The following is a 22,511-nucleotide window of genomic DNA, read 5'->3' on the forward strand; positions in this document are numbered from 1 at the left end:
AAACTCAGAAGAAAAGGGCTACAGTTCTTAGCAGGAGAGAGAGCGAGGAGTTGTCAGGAAAGCTGCAGGTTACTTTGAGACAGTCGTCCCAAATGCATTAGAGGAACTGTAAAAATCTGCCACAGAAGGAACGATGATCCATAGTCAGAAAAGTTCCTGCAGCTTAAACAGGAAACCCTTCTTGTTCAGGACTGTCATAGCCACAGTTTGCAAAAAGTGCAGCTATTGATTAATGCAATGTAGTGTCAATTAGATGTACATTCCTGAGGTCTTTTATCTGTTGTAGCTTTGTCTTTTTATTACATCAGGTATATTGCCCTGTAAATTGTGGTAGTGGTACCAGGAATAAAAAATTAAGGAACTTTTAACTTTTCAAAAAAAAATATATGAGAAGAAAACAAAAGGGTTTATAAAGAAGAAAAATAAAAATTACTCATAATTGTACCACCTGTTCATATTTTTCATCTGTTTCCTGTGTAGAACGTTAGATATTTTAAAAATTGGGATCATACTGTATATACTGTTTGTATCCAATTCTTTTAACTTACATTATGAACATGTTTTTCATGTAATCAGACATTTTTGAAAATATTTAAAATTACTGCATGATATTCTATATAATGGATATTTCATAATTTATTTCGCTAATTCCAGGTTGTTGGAAGTTTTTGTTCTTTCCATATCTTATAGATAATGCTTCAGTGAACACCCTGGGGCAAAAACCATTTCATGACTCTGATTATTTCTTTGAGATAAATATTTAGAAGAGAAATTGCAAAGATTTTTGTTTTAAAGATGAATTCCTTTGACAATCTCTGAAATTTAAACATTGGTGTAAGCAAAAAGAGCCTTGATTTCAAACAGCGGCTCTCAAAAAAAAAAATCTGTTCTTTATATAGTGTTTCATATGGAGCTGGTTTAGGTAAAGTATATGTCTTGGAAATATTTTGGTTTCCTCTGATCTAGTTAGCAGGTGCAAAGGAGGATGAAGTAGAATCCTGTGGGGTGTACAATCATAGGAAGTTCTATTTTTTGAAACTGAACTGTTAATTGGGGAAGGGAGACAGGTTTGTATTTAATTAGCCTTTAGATTTCAGATTGCTGTAAAACTCAGTTCAAGTACAGAAAGCTTACTTGTGACCATAAACTTTCAGTATCATGAAGAGACTTTTAATCCTGAAGTTGGTTAAATGGCTGTATATATATAAAGATATATATTTATATATTCTTTTTCAGCTTCTTTGCCATTATAGGTTATTACAAGATATTGAGTGTAGTTCCCTGTGCTATATATACAGTGGGTCCTTGTTGGTTATCTATTTTATATATAGAGTGTATGTATGTTAATCCCAAGCTTCTAATTTAACCCCCCCTTCCCCTTTGGTAACCATAAGCTTGTTTTCTATATCTGTGGAGTTACCATATTACCCAGCAATCCCACTCCTGGGCATATATCCAGAAAAGACGAAAACCCTAATTTGAAAAGATACATGCACCTCAATGTTCATAGCAGCTCTATATACAATAGCCAAGGCATGGAAGCTACCTAAATGTCCATGACAGATGAATGGATAAAGAAGATGTGGTACATATACACAAGGGAATATTACTCAGCCATAAAAAAAGCATGAAATAATGCCATTTGCAGCAATATGGATGGACCTAGAGGTTATCATACTGAGTGAAGTAAGTCAGACAAAGACAAATATCATATATCACTTATATGTGCAATCTAAAAAAGTGATACGAATGAATTTATTTACAAAACAGAAATAGACTCACAGACATAGAAATGGCTGTGTTTGTTGATAGGCTTCTTTATCTCAGGCTGTCAGCCTCTTGAAGTACAGCCACTCCTCGGAGATACTTCAGTTGGTTGCAGACTATCGCAATAGAGCGAGTCACATCAATTTTTTTGGCTTCCCAGTGCTTATAAAAGTTATGTTTACACTATACTGTAGTCTATTAAGTGTGTGATAGCATTACATCTAAAAAAATGTACATAATTTAAAATACTTTATTGTTTAAAAAATGCCAATTTTCATCTGAGCCTTCAGTGTGTCCTAGTAACGTCGAAGATCCCTGATCACCAATCATTATAACAAATATAATGATAATGAAAAAGTTTCCAATGTGGTGAGAATTACCAAAACGTGACACAGACACAAAGTGAGAAAATGCTATTGGAAAATGGTGCCAGTAGACTCACTTGATGCAGCGTTAGCACGAACCTTCAATTTGTAGAAGGTGCAATATCTGGAAAGTGCAATAAAATGATGTGTACCTATACGTTGACAACGCTCAATAAACTCAAAGTTTTATGTTTCATTCAGGTTGCTTAAATAACGAAACGGAGATCCAATAGTGGTAAAGCTGGTGCCACCAGTTAATTTGTGCCTAGTTTCAGTATATGGTGAATCCCCAAATTACAACACTTGACTTAACAAATATTTTGTATATTTAAATGGCTCATTGTACACTGCATATCTCTCCCTAAACTTATCCCATGCTGCTTCACAGACCTTTCCTGGATGTCTGTCTCCTTACCCCAGTTCACTGGTGGCACTAAGGACCGTGTTGGTCCGGGCATCCCATGATGACCCGGAAGTGATGTGGAAAGTTTTGTCTGACTGGACAACTCGTTCTTACCACCTCCTTTTTTTGTTCTCAGAGGGATCATGTACCCGCTATATTTCATAGTCAGAATGGATTTTAGCATAAAAAATGGGTTCCCATGGTTTTGCTATTTTATATCTCTGTGACATTGGGGAAGTTCCTTAATTCCTCTAAACCTCAATTTCACTATCTATAAAATGGGGATAATATCACTTGTTTTCAGTCTTGTCTTTAAAATTAAAGGAGAACATTTATAAAGAAACTGGCGTATATTAGGTGCTCAATCAGTGTTCCCATTTACAGGTCAATTAATGTTGCCTTAGGTGATCTTTATCAGGTCTCTGTAGCTACCTCTTCATTTTCCTCTAATTTAAACGTTTTTTTCCTTAAGTATCACCATTGAAGATAAATAAGATAGTTTATTTTTTCTGTTTTATTTAATGGTATTGTGAAAATATGACTTTCCAGTGCTTTTCATTACGAATGTGGAGGATTTTAACAATGTTCCAGGTTGAAGAAGCCTCTTGGCTTATCTAAGAAACCCCTTTACCATTAATTTATCCTTTCATGAGGATATGCCATCCAACAGTCTAAATTCACCCTCAAAGGAAAATTGGAAACGTGACTCTTTTAATACGTTACAGACACCATTATAAAGTCACTGCCACTAACAAATTTAGCTTAGAGCAGGGTGAAAGGTAATAGGTAATGTTGATGCCTGTTTTTGGGGGGAGGAAAAAAAAGCTTCAAGTTCTTCAGTGTTTCTACAATAGTAGAAATAGTATAAACATGAATGTTTAGAAGTTTACCTTTGAAAAAATAGGAGAAAAGAGAAAATAAGTTAGTGAAAACTTAAAATGCTGGGGAAGGCAGAGTTATAAATTAAATCAGTATCTTTCCAAGATGACATGTAGCCTTTAGACATGGATGAATCCAAAACATATTAATTTTAAATTTACGGTGCCCATTATTTCCTCTAGTGGAAGTTTTCAAAAGCAAAAACCAGGAAATGATGAAGGACATTGACACATTCAACAAATATTTTGAGCAGTTTGTGGGTCTCCAGTTTAAAGCTACAGTTGAATCAGTTTTGCAAGTGGTTATGAATAATTAAAATTTTATATTTTGTCTTATGATGATTAAAAACAAATATAGCCAAATTACCATGCAGTATAGATAACCAAAAAGTAATACTGATAGATTTACATGTTTAAAGATATAAGCCAACCCATACACTTGGTATCTTATCCTAAATCAAAGTTTTCCAGCATTAGTTGGGCCCCCAGCCCCGCGAAAAATAAAAGCAAACTAGAATATATTTATAGGTGCAAGCAGAAGGTGGCAAACTTCCCTAACCAGAGAAGGTTTGTGTAAAGATGAAGGGAGGATTGATTGCTGTGTCAAGTACCTTGAAATGTGTAAAGATTATATAAAAGGCGGCCTATAAGGCATTTATAAAGAGATGTAATTAAAATGTGCCCAGAGTTCTCAAGTATATATTGAGATAGTAGGAACTATAGATGGAGTAATAGCCAAAGATAGTAACATGGACAATGCCTTAATTAGTCTATTTGTGGAATGGCTTCATCATTCAACTAAAATAAGTTTAATGAAGACTGTTAGGTGCTAGGGCTACAAAGATGGTAAGATACTCCTGCAGTCTGGAAGAAAAAAATGTAATATTGGATTTCATGAAACCTAAAAATATTCTTACATGTAGAAAAGGAACTTAAATATGGCCTTTTTTCTCAACATAAAATAATTTCTAAATTTAAACCTTGTGTGAACAAAGACATTCATGTATAACCCAATATAATCAAATCTAAACTAAGAACAAATCAAATTTAAACATTGTTATTTCTTTGCAATAATTATTGCATCCTAAAAAAAGTGCCGACCATGAGTTAATTTTACTTAAATAGAACATTGCTCAGCCTATAAATGAAGGTCAGCAGACACCAGTGTCTTGGAATAAAATAGCCCTTTGGCAAGAAAATGAGCCACACCCCATTTAGTTTTTACAAAAATAAAATTCTTTCCAGCTTTACTAAATTGTAGATGTTGTGCACAGCGTGTACTTCTGCAGTAGTTGGTTCTGCAGCTGTGGAAATATCCATGCATGTAGAAGCCCTAAAAAACATTGATTCGCCATTACTTGCACATGCAGCTCTCATACTTTCTGTAGTACAGCATTCTGTTAAGTTTTATCTGACTCAAGGATAATAGCGAGTAACTACAGGTATAGCTGACACCTTAATTTTCTGCCTTGAACTTCTTGATTGTCCCAGACTTTAAAATGAGCTGGAAAACCCAGGATTCCAAATCTGGTCATCATTTCATTTGGTGGGAGGGGATCAAATGAATGCAGTATATCTGGATGTACTGTCTGCTGTACATGGTTTTCTTCAAAGATGGTACTAAATTCCTGCCATGTACCATGGAAAACACTGTTCTTCTAGGGAGAAAAGAAAATAAACCCATTCTCCTGGTTCTTTCACAGTACACCTGGCACACAGCAGGTCTCCATAAATATAATACATTTGAAAGAGGGTATAAATGGCCATGGATGGCCCTTGCTGATAAAGATTAAATTGTGAAAACCTAATCAGCAAATGGGTAACTTATGAATCATATTGAATAAAATACATATTGATGTGAACCTGTCAGAAAACTAAGCAAATGGCTTGCTTGGTTTTCTTCCTCCTTTACTTGTCTTAAGTGAATGGTCAGGAGTGAATGTTACATATGGATGGCACTTTCATTGTGAGAACTGCTTAACTTTAGAATCAACGAGGATATTGGGACATACTAATATTTTTTCACTTTTTAAAGCAGTGTTACTGAGAGAGAATTCACATTGTTTACCAACCATGTAAATTGTACAGTTCAACGGATTTTAGTATATTCACAGATATGCACAACCATCAGCAAGTTTTGAATATTTTCATTGTCTTGGAAGGATGAAGGAGGCTTAAAACTCCAGAGTTTTAAGCTATGCCTCTCCCCAGCCCACCACCTCCCCATCCCTAAGCAATCACTAATCTACTTTCTGTCTCTATAGATTTCCCAGTTCTGGACTTTCATGTATAAATGGAACATACGGTCTTTTGTGACTGACTTCTTTCACTTAAGCATATTGTTTTCAAGGTTCATTCACATTACAGCATGTATCAGTACTTCATTCCTTTTTATGGCTGAATAATAGTCCATTGTATGGATATGCCACATTTTGTTTATCCATTCATCCATTGATAGACATTTGGGTTGTTTCCACTTTTTGGCTGTTATGAATAATGGGATATGTTAATATTAAATGTCTAACCATGGGTCAGCTAATGAGTTAGAAGTGGTACTGACAAGATAACATTTCATTTATCACTGGTCTGCTGTTAATGTAGATCCTTGCTTTGACTCTGAACAATATTGATTTCTACATCTAAGTGTAGCTAATTTTTTCCTGTTTCTTTTTTAATTTATTTATTTTTTAAAATTTTAATTATTATTATTATGTATTTTGGGCTGTGTTGGGTCTCCGTTGCTGTGCGTGGGCTTTCTCTAGTTGCGGCGAGCGGGGGCTACTCATTGTTATGGTGCACGGGCTTCTCATTGCGGTGGCTTCTCTTGTTGTGGACCACAGGCTCTGGGCATGCGGGCTTCAGTAGTTGCAGCACGCGGGCTCAGTAGTTGTGGCTTGTGGGCTCTAGAGCGCAGGCTCAGTAGTTGTGGCTCATGGGCTTAGTTGCTCCGTGGCATGTGGGATCTTCCCGGACCAGGGCTCGAACCTGTGTGTCCCCTGCATTAGCAGGTGGATTCTTAACAACTGCACCACCAGGGAAGCCCCGTTTCCTGTTTCTTGATGCTCAGTAGCTTATTATCATCAACTTGTTCCCAACACTACCTTATTCCTTAGTAATATTTCTGCTTGAATAATGGAAAGCCTGTAAAAGTTCTATAATCACCTTTTTAAAAAATTGTATAACAGATTTATACAAAATTCCTTGTTTATACACATTTATTGAATACCTAGTATAAGGAACAAAAGTAAGCAGTATTAAGTATTGCAGAAGTAAATGACAAATGCTTTGAAACACAATGGTTTTCAGTCAACCTAAAGCATTATCGAGCACATCTAATATTTATTTTTTAAATTTATGCTTCAAGGGCTTCCCTGGTGGCGCAGTGGTTGAGAGTCCGCCTGATGATGCAGGGGACGTGGGTTTGTGCCCCAGTCCGGGAGGATCCCACATGCCGCAGAGCGGCTGGGCCCGTGAGCCATGGCCACTGAGCCTGCGCTCCGCAACGGGAGAGGCCACAACAGTGAGAGGCCCGCGTACCGCAAAAACAAACAAACAAACAAAAATTTACGCTTCAAATATGAAATACATACACAGAAAAAAATTCAAAAGCTATAAAGGGACATAAAGAAAATAAACCTCCTGCCCCTGACTCCGATCCCCCATTTCCCTTCCCAGGATGTGACCATTAGTACTAGTTTCTTGTCTATCCATCCAGAAATAATATTGAGTACATTTGACACTTGACATTTTCAGAAGAGCTTGGTGTTTTACATTTAGAAAGTTCAGCAGTTTGAGGGAGTCTTTACCTTTTGACTCTTCAGGGATGAACACGAGAAGGAGGGATTATCCAAGGATGATAACAAGAATCAGTTACAGATCAGAGTTTTTCTTTCAAGAACCCTTCAGGTCAATATAGCTAATGACACCTAGAACCGATCTCTGCCATTATCTTCTGTATTCAACCCACAGAGAAGTTCTTGGACCTAGTTGCCTTATTCTGGGCAGGCCAACTAGGAAAGGATAGGCCTCCCTGAGAGAGGAGGGCTGCAGTTCAGTAAAGAAAAGATACAATTTCCCTGAGACACATTTAGAACTTCCTATTTAATTACTTAATTCATTTAACAGGCCTTTATTAATCATCAACAGTGTGCTAGACACTGTTATCACTAAGATAAATAACATAATGTGCCATCGTTTGAAGAGCTCAGAGTCTAATCCAGCCACTGATTTTTGCAGATGAGGCGACAGAGGTCTAATGCAGTGGTGGACAGTGGTGGGGCATGAGGTCTCCTGATACCTAATCCATCACTATTCTTGCCATAAATTTAAATACCACATCCAGAGTCCAGCGTGGTTCACTAGGAATGCCTCTTCCACCCTGAATCAGTTTATACAATCTGGAGTTTTCTTTCAGATGTTAACAAAATGGCAAATGCCATGTCTTTAAAGTTGACATAAACTCTCTGAAACTCACTTCACCTATAACTTAAGCAACATTATTTAACTCGACCAACTCTTCCATAGCTAATGAAAATTCATTAGTAATAGCTTTGAAGTGGTAAATTATTTTCTAGGTTGTATCTTCAACCAGAGTACTCTTATGCTTACAAAGCTGCAGTCCTAATCATTGATCTTAAAGAGTTTCCTACATTGTATTGCATTCAAAGGATTTTTTTTTTTTTTTTGTGGTATGCGGGCCTCCCACTGTTGTGGCCTCTCCCATTGTGGAACACAGGCTTAGGATGCGCAGGCTCAGCGGCCATGGCTCACGGGCCCAGCCGCTCCGCGGCATGTGGGATCTTCCCGGACCGGGGCACGAACCCGTGTCCCCTGCATCGGCAGGTGGACTCTCAACCACTGCGCCACCAGGGAAGCCCCCATGCAAAGGATATTGAAAACTCTAATGCCAATATATTGGATATACATTGTAGGATTTATCATTCTTTTTTTTTTTTTTTTGCCACACCGCGTGGCTTGCAGGATCTTAGTTCCCCGACCAGGGATTGAACCCGTGCCCCCTGCAATGGAAGCGCAGAGTCCTAACCACTGGGCCTCCAGGGAGTTCCCGGATTTATCACTCTTGGTTTCTTCCAAACTGGATTTTCTCTCTCAGAGAGCATTTCCCCCTTTGTACTACTCCTCACCAAGAAAAAAAATTCCATTTTATTCATTGATTCATTCACTTATTCAGATATTTACTGAGTGCCTCTATAGGTCAGGTTATTTTCTAGGCACTGGGGATTATACCTGTGACTGGAACAAATGAAAATTACTATCTTTATGAAGCTTACATCCTACTAGGGGAAGATACAAAAGGAACAATGATATAGTATATTCGATGGTAATGTATTATGGAGAAAATTAAAGTTGAGGGTATAGGGAGTGGGAAGAGGGCATTGCCATTTCAAATCATGTGGTCACAGGAGGCCTCACTGAAAGGAAGATATTTGATGCAAGACATGAAGGAGATCAAGGAGTGACTATCTGGGGACAAGTGTCACTTAAGTAAATGTTTCTAATAACAGATACCAAAATTGTCATGCATTGGTGGGTTCTTGCCCTGAAATTCTCCTTTATATCAGCTTGTTATTTTGGTATTGAACAGAAGAAATATCGTTTACCCAGATCAAATACTCTAGTGGAGTCATGAATTGACCATATATGCTAAGACTATAGTGTCAGTAGTTATGTCTATAGTATTTTGGAAAAATTCGTGGGAATAATGTTTAAAATAGGATATGAAATTATTGCATATAAGTTTTCTTCTCTTTTCCTATCCACTTAATTATACTATATTCTGTGTTTAATTCTGAGTTGGATTTTTTAATTGAACTTTTTACTTTGCAGAAATTGTAGACATGTACTTGTAAGAGGAAATAACACAGAGAGATCCTGTGTGCCCTTTACTCAGTTTTCCCCAGTAGTAACCTCTTCAAGACCATAGTACAATACCCAAGCCAAGATGTCGACATTAATACAGTCAAGATGCTGAACAGTTCCATCACCACTAGAATCCCTTTTGTTACCCTTTTGTAACAGCACACACTTCCTTCCACCCTCCCCTGCACCTGCCCCATCTCTACCCCTGGAAACGACTAATCTGTTTCCATTTCTATAATTTTGTCATTTCAAAAATATTATGTAAATGAAATCAGAGTATGCAATATTTTGGCTTTTTCAATTCAGCATAATTCTCTAGAGATTCATCCAAGTTGTGTATATCAATACCTTCCTCCTTTTTATTGCTGAGTAGTATTCCATGGTGTAAATGTACCATAGTGTTTTTAACCATTCACACATTGAAGGACATCTGGGCCATTTCTAGTTTTGGCTGCTACAAATAAAGCTGCTACAAATATTTGTGTCCAGGTTTTTCTGTGATTGTAAATTTTCATTTCTCTGGGATTAATGCCCAAAGAATGCAATCTCTGGGTCATATGAGAGCTGCATGTTTAATTTTATAAGAAACTATCAAAATGTTTTTCTGTAGTGACTTGTACCATTTAATCTCCTACCAGCAATGTACGAGTGACCCAGTTTTTCTACATCCTTGCTAGCACTTAGTATTGTCACATTTTTATTTTAGCTATTCTGATAGGTGTGTAGTGATATCCCATTTTTGTTTCATTTTGCATTTCCCAGTGGTTAATGATGCTGAGCATCTTTTTATGTGTTTGTTTCCCATCTGTATATCCTATTTGGTGAAACATCTGTTCGTGTCTTTTGCCTATTTTCCAATTGGATTGTTTTTTAATGTTGAGTTTTGAGAGGTCTTTATATATTCTAGATAACAATCCTTTGTCAGATATGTGGTATACAGCTATTTTCTCCTAGTCTGTAGCTTGTCTTTCCATCCTCCAAGCAAGGACTTTCACAGAACAAAAGTATTATTTTGACAAGGCCAAGTTGATCAATGTTTCCTTTTATGGATTGTCTTTTTGATGTTATGTCCAAGGCCCCTTCACCAAACATGGTTCCTGATGAATTTTTTGAAAAATTTTTTCTAAAGTTTTATGGTGTTATGTTTCACATTTAAGTCTGTGGCCCATTTTGAGTTAATTTTGGTGTAAATCTTTACACAAAATTACACAAAATGAGGTCTAGGTCAGAGTTCTTATTTTTTTCCCCTATGGTTGTCCAGTTGCTGTAGCACCATTCCTCCACTGATGAGATTTTGCACCCTTGCCAAAAGTCAGTTGAGCTTATTTGTGTAGGTCTATTTCTGAGTTCTCTGGCCTGTTCCATTGTTCTGCATGTGTTGCTCTGTAACCACACTATCTTGATTGCTGTAGCTACAAGGAATGGCTTGACACCAGGCAGAGTGAGTCCACCCAGTCTATTTTTCAATAAAGTTTACCTGTTCTAAGACCTGTTTCTTTCCACATAAATTTTTAGAATAAGCTGGTCTATGACCACAAAAAACTGTGCTGTCAATAGGAGTTACATTAATAAGTTAGAATTTTGAGGTTGCATATGTAATGTTAATTAAGTTAAAAATGGTAATTCCATTAAGGAAGACAATTTAATTTCTTCTATAGTCTCATGCTAGGTCTTATTTTCTAAAGTGGTGCCTACTTTTATGATTTTTAAATCACTGAACAAATATTAATTGGTCATTTCTCTTCAGATATAACTTGGATATCTTTTTTTTAATTGCCAATATTGAAACTTTTTCAAAGGAATGACACATTCTTGATTTAGGTATATAACTTTCAAGTTCTAAATCACTGATATGTTTCTGAATTTTAAAATTATTTGAAGAGTTCTTTCCGGAATTTTTAAAGACTCCCGCCCCCACCTTAGATTTCTCTTTGCAAGACTCCTAAACCTACTGCCTTAAGTATGGTTTACCTCTTCTTTTGTTTCAAACAAATGCATTAACCCACATAGCAAAACAGAATATGCCACTAAATCATTGGGATTTAGGGTATTGGAGTTTAGGATGTGTTTGTTAGTCATGAATAGTAAATCAAAACATTTTAAATGAAAACTTTTGTGCATTCTCATGCTTTGATCTTTGATTCTGAAAAATAAAATCTTAAAAATTACAAAAAGAGGGCTTCCCTGGTGGCGCAGTGGTTGAGAGTCCGCCTGCAGATGCAGGGGACACGGGTTCGTGCCCCGGTCCAGGAAGATCCCACATGCCACGGAGCGGCTGGGCCCGTGAGCCATGGTCGCTGAGCCTGCGCGTCCGGAGCCTGTGCTCCACAAGGGGAGAGGCCACAACAGTGAGAGGCCCGCGTACCACAAAAAAAAAAAAAAAAAAAAAAAGGGCACTTGGAAACCTACTATTAGGGATTAAAAAAAGAGGACTGTTAAACTGATTAGGGCTGAAGAAGAAAGGAACAGAAAATGTCACCTTGTTTGGGTGCGGGAAAAGTGAATGAGATCATGCTTTCATTTCTGTCTTGCTTTCTCAAGATAAAGCTTTTCCACCCTTCTTTCTGCTTCATGATTCAGGGTGGAAGCACCAAAAAAACTTGACTCTCTTTCCCATCCTGTTTTAAATTGGCTTTTATTGTTTTAATAAATATGTCACTGGCAGCCTATAACATTATGAATATGGCATTAGATGGTTACACTCAGAAAGCAGGAATTTGAAAATCACAGTCCAGATATACTACCTTAAACACAATTAACAGAATTACTTCTCAGTAAGGAAAACTTACCTAAGTTATAGCATGTGGCTCATATAGTTTTAGTATAATTATTACAGTAAAATTTACCACCACTAAGCATTGTGTACAGAGTTCTGAAAGGACAAAAGTGCGATCCAAGAATAGTAAGCCAAGATGTCATTCAAAAATAAAGGTACTAGGCAGTTCCCATGAATATAAAAGAACTCGTAGAAAAGAGAAATACTCGAAAGTGAAATTCAGCCAATTAAAAAATAGGGCAAAATTAAGATTTTAAGAATAGAGGAGTCTTGGTAAAAGGATGTATGATGATCATTGAATCCATTTAAATACAGAATTAATACTGAAAAAAAATTTACTACCACTAATATCAGTGATTTGTTTCTTCCCCATCTACTCCTAACTTTGTTTAGGTTAATAGTCACAGCTACAGCAAAACCTATCCTGTGATGGAAAAAAAGTGTAATTTAAGGAAGAATGCAGTATAATGGTACTCATCAAACAGATATTCCAACTTCTTTCTTCACATATCGCTTATCTGCATTTTTGTATTTGGTCTAATGAGAGACCTTTAAAAGCTCATTCTCTAAAGCAGTGAATTCTCAGAGCCAGTGAGCCTACCATAGTCTACCCCATCAAAAGAACCCTGCTAATGGCTTAGCCAATTTCTGAGGTAAGAGTACCAGGGAGAGGGATAAACTGGGAGAAGGAAGAAGTTGCTCTTGCATGGATGACTTTTTGCCAACAATATGATTTTTAGCAAGCAAAGGCCACAAAAGTTGTTTGATTTGTGGCAGAATTAATTATGAGACTTTTTAGCTGTACCAGGTTAACAGATTGCCAAATAAAATACTGAGCAAGCAAAACTGGTCAGTTATAATTCAGTGTCTAGAAATCTGAGCCAGCATTAGTGTTATGTTTATGGATTCAACTCCATCCTCAAAGAAATGCAGTCGGGGTATCAGCAAAAATAAAATAAGAGTTATGGGGTATCTCCCAGACATTTGAATAGAAAGGGCACATAACACTGTGTGAGACCACAGTATTTTTGCAGCCAATCTTAAGGATAAATCTACATTGTATTCAGGATGCTGTGTTGGGCCAAAACTTAACAATGACCATTATGTGTAGAAAATAGCAACCATTGTTGTTGCCTTAAACTCTCTCTGGAGATTAAAAAACATTTTTAATTAACCTAATAAAACCCCAATGGCAACATAACCAAAGAAATTAACATAACCAGAGAAGAATGTGTAGAAGCAGAAAACCTAGTGCAATTGTTGAGTTATCCTGGCAAAGGAACCCTGAACTATGTGAAGCTAGTGACTGTTTACTGTTTTGTCTAAAAAAGCAACTCCAAAAGTATACACATACACACAAACACACACACATTTGGATTTTTCAGCTAGATCTTTAAGCGGGCTGTTTCATGACAAGCTCCCAAAGAAATGGAATTAATTTGTGGTGTGTTTTTGTTTTTTTTAATTTATTTACTTATTTTTGGCCACGTTGGGTCTTCGTTGCTGCACGTGGGCATTCTCTAGTTGCGGCGAGCGGGGGCTACTCTTTGTCGTGGTGCACGGGCTTCTCATTGTGGTGGCTTCTCTTGTTGGGGAGCATGGGCTCTAGGCGCGTGGGCTTCAGTAGTTGTGGCTGGCGGGCTCAGTAGTTGTGGCTCACGGGCTCTAGAGCGAGGGCTCAGTAGTTGTGGCGCACGGGCTTAGTTGCTCTGTGTCAGGTGGGATCTTCCCAGACCAGGGCTCGAACCCGTGTCCCCTGCATTGGCAGGCAGATTCTTAACCACTGCGCCACCAGGGAAGTCCCTGTGGTGTGTTTTTAAAGTGTTTATATATATATGTGTGCTTGCAAGAATTACACGGAGGAATTAGACCGACAGAGTACTTGGTGATTCTTGATGTGAATATTGGCAACCTTAAAGATGTTTTATTAGACAACAAGGCAACAGTTTTCCTCTGTCTTCACAATAATAGCAGAAGTCAGAAAACATTCCACATGCAAATATATCTGAACCTCTTCGTGAATGCATTTAACACTTTGAAGTGATGGCAACATCTGGTAACAAGTAGAAACCAGCGTCTTATAAACTGTGGTTTCATGTTACCACTTCATCTGAATTAGTCATTTAAGGGAGTTTTATAAGTCTTCCTAAAAACTGACAAGGTTAATCTTGGACTAGGGCAGACAGGCAGGAAATGCTGAAGCGGCTGTTTCTTTTGAAGGTTTTGTGATTCCTTGTGAGGTCAAAAAGTAGTCGTTTTAAAGTTAAGAAAGCTAAAGCATTGAGATCTTGACAGCTTAAGTGCGATTTTTCTTTTTTGTGTGTGTGGCAATTTTGAAGGAAAACTTGAAAAAATTCAGAGTTCTTTATACCTTCCATTCCACTTTCCTCTGAAATGCCTTTATTTTCGAAAAGTGGAGAATTAGAAAATCATTCAGCTGCCAAATATGATAATGGATTCGGTGCCACCAGAAAGATGTAACCTACCGTTTCTTTGGCTGGATTACTTCTTAGGAATCACCCTATTTTGTAGGGTTACCCAATGGGACAAGAGTAGATGTCTTTTATGTTTATTTATGTGATTTGCATTAAAAGTGCTAAAAGTTTATTCTTTATTATGTAATACACCACTATAGCACATGACAGTGAGTTTAATTCCTTTAGCATGCAATGTTATTATCACAAATTTATTTAACAGATACTTTTTTTCATTTGAAAGTAAATATTTGTTCCTGAATTTTTTTCTTCCATTTTGTTGAGACATAATTGACGTACAGCATTAAGGTGTACAGTATAATGATGTGACTTACATACATCATGAAATGATTATCACAGTAAGTTTAGTGAATATCCATCATCTCATATAGATACAAAATAAAAGAGAAAGAAAAAATTTTTCTTCCTTGTGATGAGGACTCTTAGGATTTGCTCTCTTAACTTTCATATATAACATACAGCAGTGTTAATTTCTCATATTGTACATTACACCCCAGTACTTATTTATCTTACAGCTGGAAGTTTGTACCTTTTGATTGCTTTCATCCAATCCCCCCGCCCCCACCCTCCTTAACAGATACTTATTGCGTGCCTACTGTGTGCCAGGCACTGTTCTAGATGCTTGAGATAGATTGGTGAAAAGACAAATCACTGCCCTCATAGAGCTTAATAAATATTAAAGATGAAAACAGTGGAGCAATTTTAAATCCTTTAATCTATCACTCAGCTTTTAAAGATCTACATTGAATGAGTTTTGAGAACTCTTGCACATTTTACCTGAAGTTTGAATAGGGAAAAATTGATAATTTGTTTGGAATACATGGCAATAAGCTGGAAGATGATAGTTAAAGTAAATGTTTGATTTTTTTGATTCTCACTTTTATTTTTCATTTATCAGTGTTATAATTAGACCCCTTGAGTAACTAAGGAATGTTATTGATTTAACTTGTGGATTTATTCTTTAGGATGGTCTTAATTTATATGGGGGGAGGGGCGGGTGGTGTGAATGGACATAGTAGCCCTGAAAATTAAAATATGGAATCTGTAACTGCTGTCTTCTTTCATTGGAAGAATTATAGAATACTTAATGTATTTAATGTTCACCATGGGAAGTGAATGTATTGCTCAGTTATTTTTGCCTATGTGAGTAGTACAAGAGCTGACTCAAAGGAGATGACATGATGGTTCCTGTCCTGAAGTAAAATAAGATGATGGGGTTGTGGTGGAAAAATGATGTGGTCATGCCCATATTTGCTCACATCTCTTGTTGGTTTCCTTTTATAGAGGAAAACCAAAGAGAGTCTCATTTCTTATTTTTTAAGTTTCCTTTTTGTATTTTCTTTTCATGCCAGTTTCCTTTTTTTTCCCCTTAAAATTGCATTATCCTGATTTGCAGTTCAGTTGGCTCAAGCTGTGCTTTGTAATAGTATAAGTACCCCTTAGAATGGTCATAGTGGAGGCATTATACCCATTTTAGGGAATCAATTACATATATGGACACAGACACTCTGAGCTCCTTGAATGTAAAAGGCATATTTCATAAATCTTTCTATTTCCTTATGCCATCTAAGTACAGTGCCTTTTACAGAGTGGATGTTCATTCAGTGTTCGTGGTAATGAATGAATATGAGTCAGGAATTTTATTTTTGCTTTCCAAAATACAAAATACTTTTTTATATGGAATTTTTTTTTTTTTTTTTTTTTTTTTGCGATACGCGGGCCTCTCACTGCTGTGGCCTCTCCCGTTGTGGAGCACAGGCTCCGGACGCGCAGGCTCAGCGGCCATGGCTCACGGGCCCAGCCGCTGCCGCGGCATGTGGGATCTTCCCGGACCGGGACACGAACCCATGTCCCCTGCATCGGCAGGCGGACTCCCAACCACTGCGCCACCAGGGAAGCCCGCTCATGGAATTTTTAAAAGCTTACTTTTATGGAAAATTTCAAACATACAAAGTAAAATAGCATAAGGAACCCCCCCACAGTTTCAACAGTTTATCAATATTTGAGGTTCTTATATTTCATCTTTTCTCTCCCCTTTTTTGTTGTTTGGGATTTGCTTTCAAATAACCTGCATATTATTTTACACATAAATACTATAGTTCACTTCATTTTTAATATTTAAAAATAGCAATAATTCTGCATTTCATACAGAGTCTAACTTTCAAAGCCTTTCTTTTCTAGTATCAGAGAAGGAAACTCTTACTGATTATCAGAAGAAAAATCTGATTTGCTACATACGAACTGGATATTTTTAAGTAGTTTTATAACATATTGTCTTTCTTAATCTTTTAAAAAATGTATTAAAAGTTTCTAAAAACTACACTATCGTGATAAATTCCCATCTCATGGACATGAACCTGATTCTGCAAAATATTCTTTGGAGTAAATAAGCTATAGATTGGTCCCCTCAGAATTGATATTAATCAATGAATTTTTCTTTTCACAGTTCAACAGAACAGAACTCGCGTTAAAACCTATTCTGGTAATTGCATTCTCAGTTTTGAAATTTCTTGTTAAAAACCTATGGACCTTATGTTTTTTGTCTCTCTAAAATTAGATGACTCCATCATAAATATTACCATATAAAGCACCAGTTCTCAATAGAAAAGTATGCCACATAGTCCCTTGGAGATCAAAATTACTTGCATAATAACACTAAGATGTTCTTTGCTTTTTCACTATGCTGACAGAAGCAATGGTGGGTAAAACTGCTAGTGCCTTAGCCCCACACTGTATTAGTAGTCTTTGTATTCAACACCATACCCTTCCTGTTAGAAAAATACCTGTAACATGCAGTTCATTAATGAATGTCCTTGATTAAGCAGGAAAAATTAATTTTATTAAATCTCAACTCTTGGGTATACATCTTTTCAATATTCTGTGTGATGAAATGGGAAGTACATAAAAAACATTTCTGCTGCATATGGATTTACAGTGATTGTCTTGAGGAAAAGCACTTGTGCAGTTATTTGATTTGCAAGCTAAACTAGCTGCATTTAGAAAATAGAAAACCATTTTTACTCAAAAGAGCGAATGACGCATTAACTGATAATTCAGACCTTAATATTTGGCAGATATGTTATCAAAAGTGAATCAAGTGTGCTAGTCACTGCAAGGAAAACGGCTGAGAGTATTTGTTGCCAATGATAAAGTTAGAGATTTCAAGCAAAAATTCAAATTCTTGAAAACTTGGCGTCAGCCACCATACATCAATACTTAGACTTTTCTAATGAGGTTGGTGGTGTTTTTAATGGAAGTGATTTGTTAGATATTGTAAAATGAAGTGTGACAACAGATCTGTACTAGTCAAACAATATTGTTCCATATGATCAGTGCATGATGTTCTGAAATCAAGCATGGGTAAAAGGTCCATTTAAAGTGCAAGATAGGGGCTTCCCTGGTGGCGCAGTGGTGGAGAGTCCGCCTGCCGATGCAGGGGACACGGGTTCGTGCCCCGTTCCAGGGAAGATCCCACACGCCGCGGAGCGTCTGGGCCCGTGAGCCACGGCCGCTGAGCCTGCGCGTCCGGAGCCTGTGCTCCGCAACGGGAGAGGCCACAACAGTGAGAGGCCCGCGTACGGCAAAAAAAAAAAAAAAAAAAGTACAAAAAAATAAAGTGCAAGATAGACCAATGGATTTTAACGTTAACAGAGTATAAAAACGTCATTGATCTGATATCAGATTCCACACTGCAACAACTATTTAAGAAACTAGCACTTACCCAGTTTTGGCGTGGTATTATAAAGAAGAATATCCATAATTATCCGAAAAGGCTCCTAAAATACTTCCTTTTTCCAAACAACGTATCTGTGGGAGGCCCTGTTTTCTTCGTATGCTTGAATCAAAACAACATATTGCAACAGACAATGCAGAAGCAGATATGAAAATCCAGCTGTCACTGTATTTAGTTAAACAAAGATGTAAACAATATACTCTTCTATTTTTTTTCTGCAAAAACCTTTGTTTCCATTTGGCCCACGGCTTAGGTGAGGGCCCCAGGGTGGTCAAAAAGCTGCCTAGTGGCTGCAGAGAGGGGCTCAGGCAGAAGCCCTGACACCAGAGGGATGCAGAGGGGCCCCTCAAAGACCGGTGGGCTGCAGAGGCCCTTGTCGTACTTGAGGGTGAGCCTTTGGAAGGGCTACTGGCTCAGCCCCCCTCCCCCCAACTCCAACCCCGGCGGCAGCCTGCGCTAGTGGGAGGTGGGGTTAGTCAGGTGGTCGCCATCTGCTTGATGAGTTTCAGCTGCTCCTCCAGGAAGCGGCTCTCCAGGAAGTCGCGGGTGGGTGTCTGCGCGGCCAGATCCCAGGGGTGCAGGTCCACAAGGGCCTGGCTCAGGTTCTTCTCCAGGGCCGTGGCAGCTTCCTTATTGTCCAGAGTTTTACCCCATTCATCTTGGGACGGCTTCTGCGCTCCTGGAAGAGGGCACAGCCACTGTGCTGGTTTTGCATCTTCAAGAGATGCTGGGTGCCCTTGCCCTTCTCAGTGGTGGACTCAGCAAAGAACTGGCCCACGTCCTCCAGAGCCACATCATCGCGGTAGAAATAGAAGCCCAGAGAGAGGTAGGTGTAGGAGGACCCAGATGCAGGTTGACCCCAGTGGTTGACGGCTGCCTCCACCTGGGTGGAATAATTCTGGCAAATCTGGGAGCTCATGGTTGATCAGCAGTAAGGAGCTAAGCTCCAAAAAAACCGGTGTTGGCTGGTTCCGGAGGCCGAGGACGGCATAGTGGTTGGTTCCTAAGGATGTGACTGGAAAAGAGGTTCCAGGGTGATTGGAGGCTGGAAAAGAGGGTGTCCCTGGGGGTCTGTTCCATTCAAACAGTGTTGAAGCAAGAGACGTCCGCAGGAGCGAGGCATGCCCTGCCTCTTCCCACTACATTTTTTTAAAATATAGTTTCCATTTTAAAATGTTATTTATATTAGCATGCGGTGGGTTTAATTTTTTTTAAATAAATATCTTTAAAATTTCTTAGTTGTAACTTCTAATATGATAAAGACACTGATCTAACCCACATATCAAAAAGCTCTTTGGGGTCCTCAGGTCCTGAGGCCAAAAAGTTTAGGAGCTGCTCGGTTAGTTGGGTTTTTTGTTTCTTTTCCTTCCCTATCCTTTTTTTGAATGAGAGACTCTCAGGATAGGAAGGTGTAGAGCATACGAGTTATTTCTTTGTATGATTTTATTAACTATGAACAGAACACAATGTCCCCCCCAGTTTCATTGAAATATAATTGACATAACATTGTATTAGTTTGAGGTGTACAACGAGTTGATTTAATATATGTATATATTGTGAAATGATTACTACAATAAGTCTAGTTAACATCCACCACCCCACAGTTACTTTTTTATTCTTGTGATGAGAACTTTTAAGATTTACTCTCTTAGCAACTTTGAAATATGCAGTTCAGTGTTGTTAACTGTATATAGTCACCACAGATGTCTTCCAAATCACTTCCTTATCCCATGTATAGTTCAACTGATAATTTTTGGAGGATCCATGCTTTAAATCCTTCTATTTATTTCAGCCTTTTTTTTTTGCGGTACGCGGGCCTCTCACTGTTGTGGCCTCTCCCGTTGCGGAGCACAGGCTCCGGACGCACAGGCTCAACGGACCATGGCTCACGGGCCCAGCTGCTCCGCGGCATGTGGAATCTTCCCGGACCGGGGCACGAACCTGCATCCCCTGCATCGGCAGGTGGACTCTCAACCACTGCGCCACCAGGGAAGCCCTATTTCAGACTTTTGTTTTAGGGCATTAGGACAAGGTATATAATTTAATATATAACAAGAAGTCCTGTTTTAAAAGGTTGATTACTTTGTTATGCAAAATCAGAGCTCACAAATATTTACTGTTGGGGAGACAGCCCTTGGAATATTGAAATTAAGATGTTCTTGTGGCTTATTTACCCCCCGCCCAATCATCACGTAAACCAGATCTACTTGATTGTTAAAACTGACACAGCCACGCAACAGGAAGTTTGTGTACCTAATACTGTTCCTGGCATAAATTTCCTAAACTTTCCAATATAGCCCAAAATTACAGTAGCAATATCCTCCGTGTTAATTTGGTACCTGTTTTATGTTAGATCCCTTCGCTTTGATGTTTCACTCACTGTGAGTGTTATTTGTTTGTTTACTTTATAAGTCATGAAGATGGGTAAAATCCTGTTCCATTAAAGGACGATAGATCACTGTTACTGAGGTGTGGCATTAAGCACAGTGGGAGAGGCCTCCATTGTACGTGTCACACATGGAAAGAATATAACCCGTACTGGGTGTGGTGGGGAGAGGATGATGTTTGAATGAAAGTTGGAAGAGACTTTAAAAATACTGTGTCTAGGTCTTGTGTCCTAACTGCAGATTGCACCGATAAGTCTATGAACTGCTCATGCAGCTTTGGGTGTGCCTCTTTCCTTCCTTTCCACCCTGAAGGGTGTATGTGTCCACAGGTGCGTGTGTGAACTTTTAACTTTATGGATTTGTTTGTAACATTTGAGAGAGAGTGAGAGCTTGTGCACTTTACATGTACAGATAAAACATAGGTTGGTTTCTGTTGACTTTCCCCAGCATTCATCATGATGAATTTGGAAATGTAAAAGTTGTTTTCATTCTGTGGCCTGCTTATAAAAATGTGCAATGGATTACATAATCCTTGCCACCATCTTCTGTTCCCAAAGCAATTTTCATTACCCATAGTAAAAACAGAGATGCTGTTCACACACATACTCACACACATGCACATACACAAACGCCAATCCCCCCCCTTGGCCCCGCACACCTGCACATACGTCATATGATGAGACATTTAGAAGGTTACAGCATGGGCTGCAGGCCAAAACTGGCTAAACTACTGATGTGATACAACAGTCTTTCAGGAAATGTCCTGGTATTTACTAAGTAGAAGATGTCCATTTTTAAAGGGAGTATCCATTCCTAGAACTTTCACCACAATATTTTGCAGTTGAAGTGAATTCTATCATGTTATGGTGAATAGACTTTAAAATCAACAACTGGGTGTTGACAGATTTCACTGTGATCAAAGATTAGCCTTAGAGTTCAGAAAGCTAGAAAGCATATACATTCCAGATGACCAAGAAAGGGAAAGACAAGGAAGCTGTTTCTGGGTAGCGTGATCATTGAGGAAGTTATTTTTTTTTAATTTTTGGCTGCATTGGGTCTTCATTGCGGCGAGCGGGGGCTACCCTTTGTTGCGGTGTATGGGCTTCTCAATGCCGTGGCTTCTCTTGTTGCGGAGCATAGGCTTTAGGCACGCAGGCTTCAGTAGTTGTGGCACGCGGGCTCAGTAGTTGTGGCTCGCGGGCTCTAGAGTGCAGGATCCGTAGTTGTGGCACACGGGCTTAGTTGCTCCATGGCATGTGAGATCTTCCCGGAGCAGGGCCCAAACCCATGTCCCCTGCATTGGCAGGCGGATTCTTAACCACTGCACCACCAGGGAAGCCCGAGGAAGTTAATTTAATAGCACTTGGGACAGACCCATATAAGTGTTGTGAAGTGACAAGTGTGGCTAAAGAAAAGTAAGGCTGGGGAAACCCAACATTGCTGGCCTGTCACTGATACTGTCTTCTTACCGGAGGCAATTGCCTGTGCCCCAGTTTTTCCTGGAAATGCATGATAATACATACACGTATACCCTTTCTTCCATTTAGCCCAAGGTGCTCGAGCATTCCTTACTACCCCACATATTCCCTGACTGGCTACAGGCAGCTAGTGCTATGCTTGTTTCAAAGATGGTGAAACTGAGACTCAGGAAAGTTGAAGAGACTTCATATAGTGAGTCAGCAATGAAAACAGGTGGAAAAACACGTCCTCTGACTCCTGACTCTCTATTCCTTCTGTTCGGGATTGCGTTGCCTTTTGATAGTTCATGCAGCTTTTGTGGTTGATGAAATAAAGTGCTTCCATTAAGAAGACAAAATGTAATCCAGT

The 22,511-nt window shown here is 38.6% G+C and overlaps 1 pseudogene; it reads right to left on the bottom strand.

The window, feature by feature from the left end:
• Positions 1 to 18,753: 18,753 nt before the first annotated feature.
• LOC136142231 (ferritin light chain pseudogene) lies at positions 18,754 to 19,216 on the bottom strand (annotated as a pseudogene).
• Positions 19,217 to 22,511: the final 3,295 nt, after the last annotated feature.

This window comes from Phocoena phocoena, chromosome X, assembly GCF_963924675.1.
Source record: "Phocoena phocoena chromosome X, mPhoPho1.1, whole genome shotgun sequence".
NCBI classification, from domain to species: Eukaryota; Metazoa; Chordata; class Mammalia; order Artiodactyla; family Phocoenidae; genus Phocoena; species Phocoena phocoena.